This window comes from Hyaena hyaena, unplaced genomic scaffold (assembly GCF_003009895.1).
Source record: "Hyaena hyaena isolate Hyena2069 unplaced genomic scaffold, ASM300989v1 scaffold_565, whole genome shotgun sequence".
NCBI classification, from domain to species: Eukaryota; Metazoa; Chordata; class Mammalia; order Carnivora; family Hyaenidae; genus Hyaena; species Hyaena hyaena.
In genome coordinates, this window is record NW_024081196.1 from 201,543 (window position 1) to 208,022 (window position 6,480).

The window sequence follows — 6,480 nt, forward strand, 5'->3', positions numbered from 1 at the left end:
TGACACTTGCATATGATGGTGTGGGGAATGGAGAAGGAGCCAGATCATGTGAATTATTTTTACCACAGGGATTGGCCAATGAACAGTACTCACAAATCTGCTTGGTTACATGTTAAATGAACACTCTGTGGTTAAAAAAAAAAAAGAAAGAAAGAAAAACTAAGAAGGTGACACAAGTGGAAGAGAGGAGACTGGTTTCCACTGGATTCCATCTCTTTTCAGTGATGTGAGTTTCTTCCTTCTCCTCCAGTCACTTATACCCCATTCTGATTTTCATGGAAAAGCTTGAGTTATTAAAGATCCAGATCACTATTTTCCCCTATGTGGTAAATACAGTAACTAGCATGAGAAAACGTCTGGCCCTTCCTTTCTCAGCCATGTCCACTCTTCATGGGAAAATACTTTGTCATTAAAGTCTAAAAGATGTTTTAAACTTGGGAAGTCAATCCCCAGATAATAAAATCTTTACATTTTCCCATATTACAAGGAGATATTACCTTGAATTCTATTGAAGATACACTCTTTCTAATAAAAATAATTTAGTATATTAGAAGTAAAAATTTGATTTCACATTTGATTTCCAATTTGCCAACATTTGATTTCAACAATGAATTACATTATCTTAACATTTTATCACAGGGGACCTTAATTTGAAATAGAAACTTCTAAGACACCATGAAGTAGCTCCTTGAATTACAAACACTGAGAACCAGTGTTCATGTTTAGAAATTTTCCTACAGAAGTCTACTAGCACTTGCCAGATTCGCAGTAGGGTTCAAGAGTGAACGCTAGCAAACCTTCCCATCACTGCCATCTGATGGACCTGGCTAATCAAAATCTTCCCCAAACTGACAAATGTAGGAGAAAGAAGATTTTTTTCCACTGGCATTGCTAAGCTTGGGCTACAATAGCCGTGTGCCCTGCCATATGGAAAAATCCATTCAAAACAGGGTAAATATGTAAATAATGACACATGGGTAAAAAAATAGAGATAGACTTCTGCCATCATTGAGTCCCTGGTTCTCCTCATTAAAGCCCTACTTCTTGCATCTCTTCCTCCAGATCTGAGGTCTACTCCCAATATTCATCCAAGCTACTTAGCCAATCAATTCTTTTTAAGCAGGTTTGAGTTGGGGTTCTCTGTCACTTGCATCAGAATTAGTCCTGGCTTATAAAATATCCCCCCCAAACCTTAAGAATCATCTCTTTAATGTAGCGATCTGATATCAGAATTCAAAAGAGACTTAAAGATATTAAAATTGACCCAACATACAAATTCCTTTTTGACCAGTTACATTCTGAACTATTACTAGGACTTAGAGACATACGTATATTTTAGTGGATTTAGTTCTAGTGGCAGAAATTAAAGCCTAATTAAAAAGCTGTGGGAATCTTATTAAATTATATTTACACACTAAATGTTTGCTTAATAAATGTAATAAACCATAAGATCACTTGAGGTTACAAAGCAGATGGTGTATTTTAGATAAATTTAAAGGAGTTAGGCAGCTCTCATAAAATTATTGCATCCAGAACATGTCATAAAAGACTAAAATTCTGTGAGATAAAAGGATCTGTATGTCTTTTCAATTTGATTCTACTGGTAATGATGATTTAAGGAGTAAAAACTGGTAAATCACAAAATATAGAAACACTCTGCCTAATCAATAGTGTAAGTCTCTAGAACATCCTCCAAATCAATAAGATATATAATAAGGACATGAACCACCTAAGAGTAAATGAAAAAAAAAAAGTGAATTTTAACACAACCCAGAAACATTATCCAAACTATATTAAAAATGCATTTAACACAAGAATGTTATCAGTCTTCTTAACTTCGGTACCACTGTCAACAAATAAAATTTATCTTTCCTTCTTCATACTAGAGAGTCCTAACATTCCTGAAACCTCACAAAACTACGAAACAAATCTTTTTAAGATTCTCAGACCACCGTAACACTTTGCTAGAGACTCCCCACTTGCAGGTATTTTGCAGTATCTAGATCAAAGGTTATAATTACCAAATTCAATGACCAGTTATTGTCTGAGATATGCATCATGAATTTAATTTCTACTCAAAGAAAAAGCAGTGTAGTGAAACCTCACTGAGAATAGGATGTTTTAGATAAATAAATTTTAGGGGGACTGGGTGGCTTGGTCAGTTAAGCAGTCAATGCTTGATTTCAGCTCAGGCCATCTTCTCAAGGTTGTGAGATCAAGCCCAGCATAGGGCTCGATGTGCTGAGCCTGGAGCCTGCTTAAGATTCTCTCTCTCCCTCCTCCCCTCCCCCCACTTTTTCTCTCTGTCTCTCTCTCTCCCTCAAAATAAAAAATAAAAAATAGATAAATTTCACCAAATTGAGAAGAAGGAAGCAAACAATATATTGAGCTGCATGTGCCAGGCCTTGCTGGATGTACTTTACAAACATGATGTCATCCCAGCCTCACAGCACCCCTGCATGGTGGGAACTATCACCTCTGCCTTATAGAGAAGAAAGCAAGCTGAAACTCACGGCATTTAGTACACTTAAGCATAAGTGGCAAATGTGGAATGAATCCAGTCCAATGCCAAGTCATATATTTTCACCATATCATACTGTCTTCTCTTAGCTACCCAAGTTTTTTTCTTTTTAAAAATATTTTTATTCATGTTTTTTTTTGAGAGAGAGAGAGAGAAAGAGAGAGGATGAGCAGGAGAGAGGCATAGAGAAAGGGAGACACATAATCTGAAGCAGCCTCCATGCATGAGCACAGAGCCTGGCGTGGGGCTCAAACTCACCAACCATGAGATCATGAGCCAAAATCAAGAGTTAGCCACTTAACCAACTGAGCCACCCAAGTACCCAAAGTTTTTTCATTTAGACCATGTTTTAGACAATAGATTATAAAAAGGGAACAAATTTTAGATGTAAATTTTCCTTTTAACACAAAAAAAATGGAACATATTTTCTTAATGTCTCAGAGATAATCATCAATATGGAGATTTTGTTTCATTTTCCTTTTTAGTCCTGTAGGACAAACTTTTGATTTTTCCACTTACATCACTGTGTATGCTAACACCTCATAATAGTAGCTTTATACACACACACACACACACACACACACACACACCCCTTCAAGTTTGATCTTCCAATCCACAGTGGATGGGTAAACAACATAACCAGGCTGTTTAAGAACTATAGGTTTAGTAAGAGTCATAAAATTCCACTAGAACTCAGAAAATCAGTTCCATGTCTTTATAGAAAGGTCTTTGAAATCACTATTTCAGAGGCCTCCTCAGTTTATTTCCTTACTTCTACTGAAAGTTGTATCTTTAAAAAATGACATTTCAGAAAGCAGGACTGCAGATAGAAAACCACCTTCAAATACATGAAATGTCAATATAATTATACATTTATACAGTTTGGTCTGGGGTTTCTCACCAACGATCTGACTTCTAAATATAGACTAGCAATGATTTACGGAGAGGACAATTCAATCCTTTACTTGCCCATTAGCATCACTTTAAAACACTGTTTGTTAAAACCTTACTATACCTCTTATCCTTCCCAGCCTTCTTAAAAGAATAGTGTGAATCTTCCTGTAACAATGAAGGTTATCACTTGTTGTGCACATCCTGAATGCCAAGCATGCTACGTGCAGTGACTCATTAATTCCCATAGCCAAACAAGTCTTCTGGTAGTGACTGTACACATTCTGTTCTTTCAACTTTGGGGTGCCAGTCATATACATTACAATGTGAATAATGCTTTAAGGATGGAACCCAATTCATGAGTGGCCTACTGGTCAATACTATTTTGACTCCTCTATCATAACTAAGGAAAATAAGGTTTAGAAAATTATGCAAATGATGGAGGTACTTCAGAAAAACAGACCTTGATCACTGTGACAAGCTGCATCCTACAATCTCCTGTAGATACTATTTAACTGGAATGTGTTAAGACATACCGATTGTGTTCAATATCTATGTCCCCTCCAAATTTCTATGTTGAAATCCTAACCCCCAATGTGAGAGTATTTGAAGTGAGGCCTTTGGGAGGTTACTAGGACCTGAAGGTAGAGCCCTCACAAATAGGTTTAGTAACCTGATAAAAAGAAACTTAAGAACTTGCTCTCTGTCTGGTCTCTGCTGTAAGAGGATACCACCAGAAGGTGGATCCTAGAACTGGACCATGCTCAAAACCTGATGTCAGCCTTCCAGGCACCAGAACTATGAGGAATAAATGTACGTTGCTGAAGCCAACCAGTCTATGGTATTTCGTTATGGAAGCCCAAACTGACAAAGACCATACTCATAGATGCAGACACTTAGATACACATGCACCAAACACTCACAATCCAGAAATGGCCTAAGTTAGTTTCAGATTATCCAACAATAACTATGAATCAAAATCTGTTTTTCAACAGTGCTCTACAATAAACCAAGATCCAGGAAAGTCCTGGATCTCCTGAGGACTCTAAGAGATCCTTTAAACCTAAAGGCAGCTTGTGGAGCCAGCACGCCACAGACGAGGTTCTTTGACAGTGACCCTGCTCATCTGACATCCCTAAGAGTGAAAACCTATTTGACTAATGGACCTGGCCAATACAGTGCCGTGGATGAAGCCAAATTATCAGAGAATCTCCTAAATAAAGTCTAAAGGTGAGAAGAAGTGCCCTATCTCAGGTCTATAATTAGGCTTATCATGAATTTGAACTTATACTTGAAGGTGTTTGAACTTACCTGGAGATGCACACTCATCATGAAATATTTGGTTATCAAATTTCCTTAGATTGAGTTAGTTCCTCTATAAACCCAGACCTCTCTTTTTTCCTGAAAGACAAAGTGCTGTAGAATGCAAGTGAGCTCCAAGGTAGGTCTACAGCTAACAGTTTGAAGGACCCATGTGCAACTTCTATAAGAACAATACATCAGAGCACATGCACCATCATCACCCTATATAGAAAGTTCTACTTCAACACAGTGAAGATGGACCTTTTCCGAAGTCTGTTCAAGAGCCCATTCATTTTCCTCATTTTTCATTAAGTATTTATTGAGAGCCTACTCTGGGTCTAACACTAGGGTTAGCATTAGACACTGAGTTAAGTAAGAAATAGTCCTTGTCCTCAAGAACCTCACAGTCAAGTGAAGGAGGAAAATATAAAAATAAATGGTAGAACACACAGAAGTGATAACAAAATTTGAATTAAGTGCTAATAGAGTCCTCGGCTCTGCCTATGGGTTGTGCAGAAAGTGAAGAAAAAATTCACACACACACAAAGCAACATTTCTAGTCAGTTGTGAAGGACAAGTAGGAGTTTGTTTGGTTAAGAAGCTAAAGAAGACTGGTGGAATCAAGTTTCTTCTTGCTGTATAATTAACTGTAAGCATGTAAGAGAAACATGTATGTCCTTCCGGCTCTCATTATACTAGTGCTTTGTCCTCCCTTGATAATATTTTCTCTGACTTTACAGTGGAGATTCACTAGGTCGTTATTCAGACAAAACATATAAACAAAATATGCTGGATTCAGGTAGAAATTACTGTTATATTTAAAATATTTTTTCTAGGTCCATTTAAAAAAAATCTGCCACAGCATCTTGACTTTTCAATAGCTCATGCTGTGAAAACAGGAGACATTTTTCTTCAAAACGTATAACTTAAAGGTCACAATTAAATTACACATCAACATCTATTAAGATCAAGTTAATACACCCTGAAAATTAGATTACTCTCCCTCGTGTGTATTTAAATTGGCAGCTGGTGACTAGTATAAGGTGTTCCACATTGTTACACCACAGCAACATGGAAACTATTACATGGATGTAAAATATTACTGATGTGGTGATCCCTGAGATCATTTTCAGTAAACTCCAAAAGCTGATCTGGCTATTAAACAATAGTGTCAGATCAGTTCTACGATTACCATGGCTTTAGAGCAGAGCTACCTCCAAAATCTAAGCAATTCCTTCATTATAAGACAATAATATACCCTGGACCCTGGGGCGCCTGGGTAGCTTAGTTGGTTAAGCGTCCGACTTTCGCTTAGGTCATGATCTCATGGTTCGTGGGTTCGAGCCCCACGTCGGGCTCTGTGTTGACTGCCAGCTCAGAGCCTGGAGCCTGTTTCAGAGTCTGTAACTCCCTCTCTCTCTGACCCTCCCCTGCTCTCGCTCTCTCTCTCTCTCTCTCTCTCTCTCTCTCTCTCTCTGAATAAAACATTAAAAAAAATTTTTTTAAATATACCCTGGACCCAACTGCCTCATCAACTTAAAGAAAAGATCATCAAATATATTCTGGTGTACAAAAACTAAGCTAAGAACTCATGATATTTTGGCAGACCTATAGCTCCCATGTGTAATCTTCATAGATTTTATTAAAGGAGTCTCTGGAGGTGTCTTGAGCAGGGTTGCTCCATCTCCTTCTTGTCTATTTTATCAACAGTCCACTGTAATTCATCCAAAGAGGGGGGAAAAGTACCCAATTCCTACACTACTCAT